Source organism: Podarcis gaigeae (assembly GCF_964106915.1).
Source record: "Podarcis gaigeae genome assembly, chromosome: 5".
In the NCBI taxonomy this organism is placed as follows: domain Eukaryota; kingdom Metazoa; phylum Chordata; class Lepidosauria; order Squamata; family Lacertidae; genus Podarcis; species Podarcis gaigeae.
Genome location: NC_139681.1, coordinates 36798889 through 36814732, shown reverse-complemented (window position 1 = coordinate 36814732; position 15844 = coordinate 36798889).

The following is a 15844-nucleotide window of genomic DNA, read 5'->3' as shown; positions in this document are numbered from 1 at the left end:
AGACTAGGTTGTTTTGTAATATTGAATTTGTTCGATCAAATTCTTTTTGTCACATAACATGTTCTCTGTTTGGGTATACTTTGATTTCTAGTGCTGTGGCATTTTGATGTTTTGAATGATTGCTAGAGGATGCTTTGGGCAGAGCTCATGGTGGGGAAAGTGGCTTGTAAGTGAAGCAATCCATCAATTTCCCAACCTTGCGAGTTACATAGGCTCCAAGCCATTCAAGGAAGGTTTTTTTTAAAAAAAATATATACTATATCCCACATCAATTACAGCTTCAATACAACCAAAAGAGTCTTTAAGAGAGTGTATTATTGTAGTCCAGCCTCAATATTGCAAAAGCATTAATGAATGCCTCCAGGACTTGATCATATAGAAGGCATCCTCACCTGGGAATGTGAGCGCCACTCTAGCTTATATTTCTTCTTTTTAAAATTTTCACTTATTGATTGTGATGACTGAATGCAAGACTTGTACATCTTTTAGATAAAACGTTCCTGGATGGAGGATAGACGGGTGTGTGCAAGTATGTGTAGAAACTGGCCCACTGTATAAAGGTGAAGTTCATATTAGTTCCTTCACTCACTTTTGCCTCTGTTCCCATCTACAATGCACATGTGGGCGGCAGCCCTTGCACTCTCTACCCTTGGAGCTACGAAGGGCAGTCCTTGGCCACTGCTGCTTTAAAAAAACAATAGGTCCAGGTGTTGGGAATTCCATTCCACCCTTTGCTGCAGATATGTGGATTGTTACAGGTCACATGTCTGTTTACATTCCAGCACAGATTGCTGGCATGACCGGAACTTCCGCTCTGTATTGCTTTTGTTTTCTGTGTCTCTCTGAGACGAACGGCAAGGAGAGAAGCCATGTTTTCTTTGTCCTGATATATGTATAATAAATGCGTAGCTTAGTATCGTGTCCATGCCTCAAGCCTCATCTATTGTGCAGTTTACACTGCTGAGTAATGTGTGCTCAAGCCTGCTCTGTGGCTTGAGTCACAGATGCACATCGGAGGAGAAGAGGTCGATGGATCTCCGCAGCGGCAAGGCTGAGAGGGGAGACGCTCCAGCTGGGGCCAAGCCAGCTGGCTTTTCGTCCCCCAATTCCGATACCTGCTATAGACCAAAACTGTCATCTAAAGAGACTATGAGATCAACTTCTATTCTATCCAGAGCAGATGGAGGCAAAGGCAGTTTACAGGCTCTTTATACTTAGGGGAAGTTGGAGTAAAAAGAGACCAGAACAGACTGTTTTTACTCCAACTTCCCCTAAGTAAAAAGAGCCTGCCTTTGCCTCCATCTGCTCTGGATAGAATAGCAATTGATTCACCCATAACCTGTGAGTGTCCTGCTGTAGCCAAACATGCCTTTCTTCTAATGCAAGTGACAGTCTGTGCTTTTTTAAAAAATAATCTAATTGATTCAAGATTTTCAGCCTGAAACCATTCCTTCCAATGACCTTATTGTTTTCCTCTAACCACCACCTACTCTAGTGACTGGTCTTTATAGATTTGTTACTTAATATGCACCCACTGCTCCCAAGCAATCAGAGGTTCATTATGTCCCCTGCTTCCCAGATTTCTCCTCCTGACTACTAGTGACTTTATTGCTAGATCTTTTCCCTCCATCTGCTAACAATTTGAGAAAATGCAGCAAGAGACAATCATGTAATTTCTTTGTCCAAAGAAGATGATATTGTGCAAGTACAGCTTGTTTGTTGGTCTCAACCAAGTCTCTGTTTGTAAACAGTTCTTAAATGAAGCATTGTTCGTTAGCTGGAGAAAAACAATAGTGATCATTGTTTAAAGAGATTTGATGGTGGAATAATGGAGAGTACCAATAATGTTCACTTACTTTTCTTTTGCCTCACTGTCATTTTTGCTCATATATTTTTCTAGGGAAGGGAAAAGAATTTGAGTTGCTCCGAAGAACTGCACTATGTGTTTGATTGCAGCTGATAGAACAGGAATTAGAACAAGCAACCATGGCTCTCTTGACTATGTTTCTCCCAGCAGGAACATGGATGCTTAGTAAACCATGTGTGAAATCTGACAAAAACAGTAACAGGAGCAGAAATGTTCCCTTATTTGTCCCATTCCAGAAGAGAAATCAATCCAGCAAATACAATTGGTATTTGCTGCTGCTGTTGCTCTCAATCTGTAAAGGATATGTACGGTAATTGGTTACTCCCCCTACCCCACAGTTGCATTGTGTTTCCTTTGTAATTAAATGAATGGGGTGGAGTAACAATGCAAATTACATAAATGCATGGCTCTTTTCAGCCAGAACTCAGTTCTGGCACCTCTTTTTCTAGAAAAATAGCATTGCAATAAATGACACAATTTCACCATAGCAGGCAGCAATATGATTAATATATATTTTTGGCTGAAGATGAACTGCAACAGAATGGAAACAATGCTGCATGCGACAAATACAAGGTTGATCAGAAAACAATGCTTTTTTTATACCCCTAGTTATATCCACATTCTCACATGCTAGATTGATAGCTGGCACTGGGTGGATTGACCATTTTATGTTTGTGTTTTGTTCTGGTTATCTCCTCCCATTTGTACCTAATTGGACCCTGAGGTGAACTTCAGTGGGTGGTGACTAGGGAAGGGACCTTTTTAGTGGTGGCACCCTGGCTGTGGAATTTCTCCCAAAGAAGCTTATTTTGCACCTACTCTGGAGTCATTTTGATGTAAGGCAAAGAGCCTTTTTCCAGCCCTTTTGAAGGTTTTGGAGCTGCTAATATTTAAAATTCTGTTTAACTCTGCTTTTGCTTTGTTTTAACATTACAGTGGTACCTCGGGTTAAGTACTTAATTCGTTCCGGAGGTCTGTACTTAACCTGAAACTGTTCTTAACCTGAAGCACCACTTTAGCTACTGCCCACTGCCACTGAGCTGCCAGAGCACGATTTCTGTTCTCAACCTGAAGCAAAGTTCTTAACCTGAAGCACTATTTCTGGGTTAGTGGAGTCTGTAACCTGAAGTGTATGTAACCTGAAGCGTATGTAACCCGAGGTACCACTGTATTTATATTTTAACATTTTAGTGATGCTGTAAGCGGCCCAAAGAACAATGTTATCAGGTGCCAGTCATCAAATGCAAAGAAGCCAAGTAATGCATGTGCAGAATAGGCCCAAGAGTTGTCTAAACAAATACTGGCCCATTCCAGTGTCTTGGAATCATAGAGTTGGGGTCTTGTAGGCTCTGTAGGACAACTTCCTTCTCAATGCAGGAAATCCAGAGCTAGAGCATCTTCAACGGATGACATAACAGTCTCTCCTTGAAGATCTCCGGTGAGGAGTCCACCACCCATCTAAGTAATTGGTTCCATGGTCAAACTATGAAGAAATGTCTCCTAATCTTCAACCACATTTTACCATCCTTAAACCTCTGATCCTGCTCTTCCTATGACTTGTTCTCTTTTACGTGACCGTTCCTCAGGTATCTGCACAGTGCTATCTTGCCCCCACCAATTGCTTTTTTCTCAGGCTAAAGATACTCAGTTCTTTCAGCCTTTCATTTTTTTTCCATGCTGCTATCTTCTGAACCCACTCCTGTCTGTCTTCATCTTCTTTAAAGCCAGGAACATGGAATGAACACACAACCCCAGGTGAGGTCAAACTATGTCAGAATGAAGTAGAGCTATTATTTCTAGGAAATGATGCTACTATTGATACAATCTAAAATCACACGAGCCTTTGAGTTTAGTCTTGGCTTTCTTTTTCTTCCGCACTCTTTTGTGTAAACACAACCTTCCTTCTCCGGCTTCATGTTATGTCTGTAGCTTAAGTCGTCATTTGTACAAACACATGCCTCTCTTCTTATCGCTTGCTTGTTTGTTCTTTTCTTGGTAAGTAGTCAGGAACGTGTTGTAGCAAGCAATCCACGCCATCCAGGTCCTCGTTATTCCTTGCACTTCTCTATCATCCTGAAGTTGTGCTCCTTGCAAAGAAGTAACTGAAGCTGTGCCAGGCAGGAAAAACCCCAAAACATTATCTTCCGGCCAATCTCTAGATAGGCCACACAATGGGTGTCTGACTTCCCCTCCACTGTAAAAAGGATGTGTTGATGTCTGAAAATGTTTAGAAAACTGTTTAGCTTACCAGGAAGCTATTGGCTGACATTCAGTGTCATTTGGGAAGCTGGAAGAACAAAAAGGCAACAAGTGTTTCTGACATCCCCTGGAGATCAGTAAGTCATTTCCGTCAGCTACTCCACTGAGTCCAGGCTTCCCTTAAAATCAACCATCCACTGACTTACAAAGAGCAGTGGGTCCCGTCCCCCACTTTACATTCCTACTTGAGTACATCCATGTGGAGACATGTGGAGTAACCAAGGACCAGAGCACAGACAGTTAAAGCATCAACATGTGAATAATTAGCGAACATAACATCTGGAATAAGTGGCTATTCTGATACCCAAAAAACTGGCTGTCTTTTTACTTGCCATCCAATCGCATCCCCTCATTTTCTCTTTAGCATCTCTCTTTTTAACTACCTCCAGCGGTCAATCCCAACAGAGACACTCTCTTATCTGTCACTCACTCTACCTCTACCCAGCATTTCATCACCTTCCTGTCCTCACTCCTCCATTATGGTACACCAGGGACAGAAACCTTTTTCAGCTCAGGGGCGTGCGGACCTTCTGAGGGCCACATGTCTGTCATTGACCTGGCCAGAGGCAAAAGTGAAGCTTCGTGGATGTGATTTTGCACATAAGGCTACATTCTAGCCAGCCATACCCATTATACATCCCTCCATCTTGGGCAGCAAAAGGCATTGCCAAAAGAATACATTCTAGCCAGACAAGAGTACAGAGCTGGGCCAGTGACATTTGTCTCCTGGCAGAGTCCTGAGGGCCCAACAGAGGGATATGGGGGGCAAGTTTGGCCCCTAGGCCTGAGATTTCCTACTCTTGCTGTGTCCAAAAGACCAATTACACCAGGCCTAATATTCTGACACAATGACTTGCTTCCAAAAATGTTTCCTAACTGGCAGGTCTTAAGAGCTCTGTCTTCCCACACCTCTGATAGCAACTTCCCGTGTCACTCCACACACAAATCATTTCCAAATTTTAAGGCAACATCAGGAGGACCATCTGATGAGTGGTGGTGAAATAAGCCAGGGTGCATGTGGAAGTTCTTGACATATGTGGAAAGGGCCCTTTGGGTTCCAGCCAAAGTTTGGCACTCAGGGCTTTCATAAAATAATTGATTAATACTTAAAAATTTAAAGCTGGAAGCAGAAGCAGAAGCAACATCTTACAAAAGAGTTATTGGGGAGAGGGGAAGAATTCTTAGTGATGTGCACTATATATATTGTATGTTGTAAATGTAATAAGATCCTGTATCAGTTTTGATCTGTTCGTCTGTCTCTGTTACAAATAAAAGAATATATGGTCAAAATGATTCCAAAGTAGGTGCAAAATGAGCTTCTTTAAGAGAGATTCCACAACCAGGGTTCCACCACTAAAGAGGTCCCTTCCCTAGCTGCCACCCACTGAATCCCTGGCAGCTGGCCATCCAACCTCTGCTTAAAATCATCCAAGGAAGGAGAGTCCACCGTCTTCCAAGGTTGTCCATTCCACTGTTGAACATCAGAAAGTTCTACCTAACGTTTAGTCAGACTCTCCTTTCTTGCAATTTGAATCCACTGGTTTGCAAGTACTTCCGTTTATTGATATTTTTTTTTCTTTGTGAAGCAGCCACATCTGCTGGCATAAAACAGGACCAACCCTACCATAGCAGAGGGAGGGAGGTATGTGGGGGAGGTCAACATCCCTCCCGTTCCTCTAGAGAATTTTAAGCTAGCCTGCCTTGTGCTCCCCAAGCTGGGCTGCTGCTCCCAGACGCAGGGGAGGGTGCTGCTGACAGCACTAGTGCTGAAGAAGAAGAATTCTACTGTCAGACCAACTGGATTCTTTACTCAAAATGGGTGGGGGCTCCAGGGAGCAACATGTCTTGGCACGGCCCTGGACTAATGTGATAGAAAATGTTCCCACGCATATGGATGAAAACCATGATTGTGTGGAAAGGGTTGAGTTTTCCCTGCTCTGTGTTCCACCATTCAACAACTTTGTCAATCTGGTTGCCATATGGTGATGTCTAGTCTACTTGCCTTGGAATGGTTCACTGTCTGATGTTGCAGTGCAGAGCTGCATATCTGATAGACGAAAGCCAGAGTTTTTAGGGTGGTATGGTGTGATTTTGGACCAAAATCAAAGCTATCCAATAGGCTTGCCCTTCAGAACAGCTGCTGGAATGTAAAGGCAAAATATTGTTTGGGACCAAATCTGGTGCCTTCCTGATGCTGTTGTGGGCTTCAGTTCCCACCCCCACCCCCTTGCTCATGGGCTTTGGTAGCTTAAGGGAGTGGAACAACATCTCTGCAGAGCATCGAGCTGGCTAGTCTTGTGCACATTTACCAAATGGGCATACCAAGCACTTTTAACATTGTGGCCCTGTTTCCTGTGCATCACTGCCTTCGGAGAAGCCAGCTGCTGAAGACACAGCCTAACTGGAAAAGTTTCCTGTTTCTCTGTTTCAGAAACATGCTGACTATTTAAGAAGGCAAAGTGCATCCCTCGTGTATGCCAGAAATCTCTTCAATTGTTTACTCTTTGAATAAAAAGAGAAGCTACTTCATGAGGTTTTTTATTATCTTAGATTAGAGAAAACCAGTAAAGTATACAATAGTTGTTGAATCCCTCTTCCTGGCTTCCTTTCATTTCACCAAAATGACATTAAAGCGGGAAACTATTATTCATTCTCTTCTTTAATAAGTGCTCAAGGTTTGCATATAGTTTTTCCACTGTACACATGGGTTCATGCCAAGCTGCAACACCTTTAACATCCCATCAAACACGGTAGGCTATTGTAATTAATATAACCATCACATAAAGGTAAAGGTAAAGGTACCCCTGCCCGTACGGGCCAGTCTTGCCAGACTCTGGGGTTGTGCGCCCATCTCACTCAAGAGGCCAGGGGCCAGCGCTGTCCGAAGACACTTCCGGGTCACGTGGCCAGTGTGACATCGCTGCTCTGGCGAGGCAGAGCTGCACACGGAAACGCCGTTTACCTTCCCGCTAGAAAGCAGTCCCTATTTATCTACTTGCACCCGAGGGTGCTTTCGAACTGCTAGGTTGGCAGGCGCTGGGACCGAGCAACGGGAGCACACCCCGCCGCGGGGATTCGAACCGCCGACCTTTCGATCGGCAAGCCCTAGGCGCTGAGGCTTTTACCCACAGCGCCACCCGCGTCCCTTAACCATCACATACATATTTACAATAGCATCATTAAGTCTACTCCACCTCCACTGCTGTCCCTCCCCTTTGCAATATTATTTTCAAGACCAGAAAACATTGGGCCCCAAACGTCTTGGTGCACCATTTGTGTGTGTGTGTTTTTTAAAAAATCACCAATCCCTTGATGCTTTATAAAATGATCATACATATCCCAAATGAGATAGAATATTTTTAACTTTGAGGATGTATTTTCCTAGAATATCACTTTGTCCTGTGCTTACTGTACACAGTCATGCCATTTCCTTTTGTGAATTTACAACAGGTCCGTGGCATTCCAAAGCTGTGTCCACAACCAGGCTGTTTCTTGACCTCTGACTAAATGTTCCACCTCTGTTTCAATTAAAAGAATACATGCAGTGCAAAACAGTTATTATTCCACCCCCCAACAGTTCCGTCTTGAGACTGATGTAGAAAAAGGCAGCAAATTTACCGGCAAAGGACAATGGGTGCTGGGTCCAGTAAAACAGTAGTGTGAAGCTGCAACCCTTTTAAATAGAAGTTTGCATCAGAAAATTGATTGGAATAACTTATTGCATAGGCACTGTTAACATATTCAAGACAGAGATGGGATGTATTGTTATCATTATTATTACTGCATTCTTATAATTTTATTTAGCGACCTACCCTTTGGCCAACCTAGCTGTTCGAAAGCACGTCGAAGTGCAAGTAGATAAATAGGTACCGCTCCGGCGGGAAGGTAAACGGCATTTCCATGCACTGCTCTGGTTCTCCAGTCATACTGGCCACATGACCCAGAAACTGTACGCCGGCTCCCTCGGCCAGTAAAGCGAGATGAGCACTGCAATCCCAGAGTTGTCCGTGACTGGACCTAAGGGTCAGGGGTCCCTTTTCCTTTTACCCTTTGGCTAGCATAGCTTCCGTAGCAGTTTCGTAATAAAAGTAAATCAGCAAAAATAAAATGAATATCAGGTGGCAGTTCAATAAAGCAGGGCACGCACAGAATATAAAAAGCTTGGACAAATTTATTTTTATTGTTGTTTTTTCCACAGAGGAAGGTCTTTGTTCCAAGACTGGTTCTACCATGTAATAAATCATTTTCAGTTTCAGGCAAGCTGTTCTCTCTCACTTAAGCATCTATAGTATGGAGATAATAGTTACCTACTATATTTACTAAATCTTTGCTCATTTATTTATGTATTTCAGAACCCACACTTTCGCACACACAAATGTCAAGGCAGGGTATAACATGTAAAAATAAAATTGGCACAAAATAACAATGAAAGCACCATTAAAGGAAATCAATAAATTTTGAGAACATTCAAATTGCAAAGGACTGTCGAAAAAAATATAATTTTCAAATATGTCTAAAACAAGGGAGGGATGGTTTCTGCTGAACCTCTACTGGGAGGCAGCAGGACTTCCACACTAAAAGCTCAGTCCTGCACTTCAGGGCTGTGGGTAACAATCGCAAGTGTCCAAAGTTATTTAAGGCTTTGTAAATCAACACAACTTACACAAGATGAATGACAAATAAAACAGTCCCACCCTGACAAATGGGCACCAGAGAGTGTTGCTGTAATGGTGCCACTGGTGGAGACAGATATTGAGTTCTGCTCAGCAGCTCTGCTACAGATTGACAGGCATGACATTTCCATGCACTCTGGTTTCCATCACGGTGTTCTATTGCACCAGAAGCAGTTTAGTCGTTCTGGCCACATGACTCGGAAAGCTGTCTGTGGACAAACGCCGACTCCCTCGCCCTGAAAGCGGGATGAATGCCGCAACCCCATAGTCACTTTTGACTCCTTCCAGGAGTCCTTTACCTTGACATAACTTGTGAACCTGTAGGTGATGGGGAATGGACAAAGAGCACCAAAATTTGGAGCTGGGCCTGCCTTTAAGCTTCCTTAAGGGACCACTGCCTATTCTGGCTGCAATTCTATAGCTGCTTACCTGGGAGTAAGCCCCATTGAACTCAGTGAGACTTACTTCTGAGCAGACATGCAGAGGATTGTACACATTTGGATGCTCTATAGAAATGTGAAGGATTAATCAATGGGGTTTTTCTCTGAGCACCACATACAAACATGTATCAGCCAACTGCTGGGACACCAGCTCGCCTTGCACTGTCCTCTCCCTGAATCGTTTCCATTGCAACTGTAGCTTTAAGAACTGGCGCCGGAGTTTGCTTGGTTTGTTTCCACACACACCCGGGCCCATCTTGCAATTAGGACAGTAAATCGGCTGAAGGGACTGTTTTATTTGTCATTCATCTTGTGTAAGCTGTTCTGCGGGTGTGGTCAGCTGAAGATAAAGCTAATGCTTAAAAATAAATAAATATGTAAGAGAGAGTCTAGAAGAGCGGTTTTTAAAGTGTGTTCCAAGTAACACTCTGCTTCTTGGAATTATATGAACAGAAGGGATGACGGAGTCTGGTTTTGGTTTGTGTCACTTAAACAAGCTTTTAGTCATCAGTCCAGTCTGTCCCATTTCTGCACTAATATGCAGGGTTTCTTTTTGGGGGGGATGGGGACCCTCTCCATCTACATATTTGAATATGTATTTATATGTGTGTTTTCTATCAAAATATGTATCTCCATCCACATTTTACATGTTTAAACTGCTGAGAACTACACTGCGACATTCAAAAAAGTGCAAGATCTGTTGGATAACTAAGTTCTTATCAGGATGTTAGTCTGAGAGGTGGAAATTCACATATGAAGTCACAAAAACTGAATGCCTCAGCCATTGCTAATCAGGAGTTCCTCTCTGAAGAGCCAGATTGTTTATGTCACTTCGTCATGCAGGGATCTGGGGTGGGGCAACCCAGAGTTACTGGGTTGTTATTCTTATTCTTATTATTTAATTATTATTATTCTGTGGCCTGGAGGTAGACTGCATAATCATATACTGCATTTTCACAGTCCACATACTGTATTTTCCACAACTACATTGTGCTCAAAGCAGTCCAGATAATAGACAATTTAAGCGCAATGGCCATTAACAAATAAAAATGTGCTACTGTGTACATTGATATTTCAACAGATACCTCAGGTGTGACAACTAGATGTGATCCAGGTGGTGTGGATCCCTGCACAGTTACAAACTGTTTACCTGTTCAGCATCATACTTAAACTAGCCTGGTGGGTGTAGCCAGTATCCTTTGCAATACATATGCAAAGACATTCTCTAGCAGATGGACACATGGAGAAAGGGTTTCCTAAGGCTGCAGTCCTAAAACTTATCAAACATCTGGTGTGGGGGGAGGAACATACTTGTGAGTCCCTTCCTTTGGGAACATCAATCTTAGGCTGGTGCGATTTAGAAATTGCAAATTAGGGAGGTTCACCTTGGAACGTGAAATGAATCCATTTCTTCCTCATTCCTAGGGGGAATCAAATGTTCCCCAATTAATTGCACTCTGCTAGCTTCAGAGATGTATTCATCTTCAAGTAGGAAAGGTTTTGAGGAGGGTGGTGTTCCTGGATTACACTAATTACCTAGGAAGAAAGTGACTGTGAGTAGGTGGATCCTGTGTCTAGAATATAGGCCGGTAGCCTGTTATTCAAGGGGTTTCACTCCCTCTAAAAGAACAGTTATATAGCTTGGGGAAACTGTGGGATAGCCTTTGTTATTAGAAGTCCACATGACCTCAGTGGTTAGGGATGCCTATCACCAGCTTTGTCTTTTATGCCTACTATGTCCCTATTGGGATTGGGATTACTTGACCACTGTACTCCATGCACTGGTAACATTGAGAATGGATTACTGTAACGTTCTCTATGTGGGACTACACGGGCCTGGGCCAGAAGCTCCAGCTGGTGCAGAATGCAGTGCCTAGAACATTGGGGGTGGGGAGAGATGGTGGACACCTCTGCTAAAATATCTACATTGGTGCCCATATGCCACCAGGCCAGGATCAAGAGTCTCATGATGATATACAAAGCCCTGAATAACTTGGTTTCCATGATACCTTAAGAACTGCCTGAGCAGTTGTTAGTTGTCTCCCATGTTACAAGAGGGGGCCCCACTGGCCTCCACTAGACGTTGGACATTTTATGCCAGTGTCGCATGTCTTGGAATCATAGAATTGTAGAGTTGGAAGGGACCACCAGGGTCATCTAGTCCAGCTCTCTGCAAGGCAGTGGGAATATTCTGCCCAACATGGGGCACAAACCCACAACCCTGAGATGACGAGTCTCATGCTCTACCGACTGAGCTACTTGGGCTGGCTTTGACTTTCAAGCATCTGTTGAAGCCCTTTTCATGTGGACTGATGTCTGCAGCTGTTTAAATTGCAGGCACTTTAATGATTACTGTATAGTTTGTGTTTTATGTTTTACTGTTGTACACTGTCCCAATACAGTGGTACCTCAGGTTAAGAACTTTGCCCCAGGATGAGAACCGAAATCGGTTGACGGTGGCATGGTAGCAGCGGGAGGCCCCATTAGCTAAAGTGGTACTACAGGTTAAGAACAATTTCAGGTTAAGAACGGACCTCCGGAATGAATCAAGCTTGTAACTAGAGGTACCACTGTACTTTTATACAAAATAACTAACTAAACTTGTGTACTTTCTCTTTTTTCAAGTGAAGAAGAAGAAGAAGAAGAAGAAGAAGAAGAAGAAGAAGAAGAAGAAGAAGAAGAAGAAAAGCAATCCTGTGCTTCAACAAGCAGGTGAGATTTGAAATGTCTCAAGGTAAACAGACTCGAGTGGAGTAGAGGGCTTACTATACAATCTGAACAAGTACAATGAAGAGGCCATTTCTGTCACATGTTTTGAGTCACGTAGCTCATAGGAGTAGCATGCAAGTGTGGAAGAAAGCCAGACCTTTGGGCTAAAACATAAATACATTGGTGGCAATTAAAAGTATTATTTATGAACCCCAAAGCCACTTCCCCAAGTGCATCTGAGATGTTGTGCTTGCTCACTGCTCTCCTACCAGCAATTAAAATTGAGGCTAGCAAACCATGCTTATCCGCTTCATGCAATCTGTGGTTGATGAGGAACAGTTTATTCCAGTTTATGGAGAACCTCTGGCACCAAATGATTTCCGTTTGTGGCTACTCGTAACCACCACTCAGTCCCATTGCTGCCGGTGAAGCTTTCGCCCTCCTGCTTTGGAAAACAGATTCCTTGGGACAATGCAATGACAAAGAACTTCTAAATAAAAAGGTAAAGGTAAAGGACCCCTTACAGTTAAGTCCAGTTGCAGACGACTCTGAGGTTGCAGCACTCATCTCACTTTCAGGCTGAGGGAGCCAGCTTTTGTCTGCAGACAGTTTTTCTGGGTCATGTGGCCAGCATGACTAAGCCGCTTCTGGCGAAACCAGAGCAGCGCACGGAAACGCCGTTTACCCTCCCGCCAGAGCAGTACCTATTTCTCTACTTGCACTTTTGGGCATACTTTCGAACTGCTAGGTTGGCAGGAGCTGGGACCGAGCAACGGGAGCTCACCCCGTCGTGGGGATTTGAACCACCAAGCTTCTGGTCGCAAGCCCAAGAGGCTCAGTGGTTTAGACCACAGAGCCACCCGTGTCCCAAACTTCTAAATAGCATGGATGAATTGGTTTGTGTTAACCTGATGCTGACTCGATAGCCATAATGATATATTTTTTTAATGACTTCCAATAATAACAAAGAAGAGAAAAGTCTGCATTGCTGCTTCTACAAAATTTCTAATTTCAATTTTGGATCAACCTGTCATATTTTAAAATATATGCTCCCTCCATTCTTGATAATATGATCTTGGAGTTTACTATAATCTACAGGTGTGCAGCAGCAGAGTATAAGCAGAGCTGTTCTTGCATTTAAAAATCTGCCGGCTGCAATGCTATGGCCACTTACTTGGGAGTAAGTTCGTTTTAATTCTGAGTAGGTATGGTTGGGATTGAAAAAGTCAAGTAATCACATTGGCATAGCTTGCAGTCTAACACACATTAACCTAAAAGCAAGTGCCATTGAACTCAAAGACTTACCTCTGAGTGGACAAGTATGGGATTGCACTGTTAGTAGGTTAAGCAATTACTCTTGCATACAATTACAAACAATACTCCCACAGCAAAAGACCCTTTGTTTTTTATTTATATATAAGTAACAATCTTATAGGGACGCAGGTGGCACTGTGGGTTAAAGCCTCAGCGCCTAGAACTTGCCGATCGAAAGGTCGGCGGTTCGAATCCCTGCGGCGGGGTGCGCTCCCGCTGCTCGGTCCCAGCGCCTGCCAACCTAGCAGTTCGAAAGCACCTCCGGGTGCAAGTAGATAAATAGGGACCGCTTACCAGCGGGAAGGTAAACGGCGTTTCCGTGTGCGGCTCTGGCTCGCCAGAGCTGCGATGTCACGCTGGCCACGTGACCCGGAAGTGTCTCCGGACAGCGCTGGCCCCTGGCCTCTTGAGTGAGATGGGCGCACAACCCCAGAGTCTGGCAAGACTGGCCCGTACGGGCAGGGGTACCTTTACCTTTACCTTAACAATCTTATAAGAGGCATTCTCACCTGTGTGGGAGAGATTGGTGGGAGAGCTCTTAAAAAATAATAATGCTTGCCACCTGCAGCTTTTATAAATATTTGTATTAAAGCAGTTCTTTTAAAACTGCTTGACAATTACTTGGGGCACTTTTATGGTCCACCAGTAAATTTCAGAGAGATTAACCTAACCGATAAATTAGTTAAAGCTGCAGCCCTGAGTTTAAGGTTTCATGTGTAACTGAAACTTGAGCAACATAACTTGCACAGATCATTTTATAGCTATATATATATATATATATATATATATTTGCTTTCGTAGATTTTCACGGGTACAGGAATGCAGGTTTTGGTGTCCTCGGGTGTCTTCCCGTGTAAAAGTTGGGGTGTCTAGGCGACGTTTCGACGAGGTCTCACTCGTCATCTTCAGGCTGGTGCTTTCGGCTTCTTGTTACTGGAACAGAGCGGGATCTCAATGTTTGAGTTCCTATAAATACTGTAGAGGGGGTGTGGTGTCTAGCCTCCAATGTTCTGGGCAGAGAGGAAGTTCCCAGGCTAGTGTGCCTTTTCTTCTTTTGTTCCTTAATTACTTTTTAATTAATTAATTTTTAATTTGTTCCTTAATTACTTAATTTTGTTCCTTAATTAATTTTGCAGATTCCAAATTGCTCTTTAACACGGAACATCACCACAAGAGAATAATCATGGAAGCCATCGAGATAGAGAAACACCCTCACAACATGAACAAGCGTGACGACACATCCCGCTTGCCAGACATCTGGAAATTAGCCCTCCCCACAAAAACTGACACCAGATCCAGAGGCACACAGAACGCCAACACCAATCAACCACACCAGACCCAAACCCAGACCCTCTCCACAGATGAATTACTGACACCATCCAGTAGCCAATCCATGGTGGCACCTCCGGATGCTGCACCCCCCTGCAATCCCTACACAGATCTGGCTGACACAAGCCACAAAACCACAGCTCGCCCCTATACACGAAGCCAAGCCAAAGCACAACTAAGTGCAATACAGCCATCTTCTCAGGAAAACTCTTCACAAAGTTCAAGAGGTCAAGACACAAAGACTTTAGCAACTAATCCACACCTAATGACCCACCTAAGTGGTACTCAGGATATCACTCAAGAAATCACTCAAGGTATCTCTCAAGTAATTAAGGAACAAAAGAAGAAAAGGCACACTAGCCTGGGAACTTCCTCTCTGCCCAGAACATTGGAGGCTAGACACCACACCCCCTCTACAGTATTTATAGGAACTCAAACATTGAGATCCCGCTCTGTTCCAGTAACAAGAAGCCGAAAGCACCAGCCTGAAGATGACGAGTGAGACCTCGTCGAAACGTCGCCTAGACACCCCAACTTTTACACGGGAAGACACCCGAGGACACCAAAATATATATATATATATATATATATATATATATATATATATATATATATATATTAATAATGCTAAAATAATTGTGGCAGGCTGTGTGAAAGGCAGTAATTTCCAGAAATGAGTTTGGCAGTTTGTTTGTTTTCATTCATTTCCCTCCTTGGGGCGGGGGGGGGGGGGGACGGCTGCCAGCACCATTCTTGGTATAGTGGTTGTTTGGCTCCACGCTCTGGAAGATCTTAGGGCAGTCAGCATAGAGGACTTTCAACACCAATAGTTGTGTAACTGGTAGACAAGGATTGGGTGCTGGAAGGATTTTGGGGCTCAATCTCATTTTTTTTTTTTTAAGTAAAAAACCTGTTAAAAAATTAGAACTCGGTTTTCTTTCCTGGAAAAAAAAAGACACCAACTTCCTGAATTTATTTCTTATTAGAATGCTGCCATCTGGTGGATACTTCCACAAAGGGAAAACACATTCAGTTGATTGATGTTAAGGATGTTTGACTTTCTCCCCATCATACAAATATCACATAACAGCTCAGGAAACCTCTTTTCCTGTTGAGGACTGCATTAACTTGGAGAACAGGAGTACAGTGGTACCTCGGGTCCATTCTTAACCTGAAACTGTTCTTAACCTGCGGTACCACTTTAGCTAATGGGGCCTCCCGCTGCCGCCGCACGATTTCTGTTCTCATCCTGA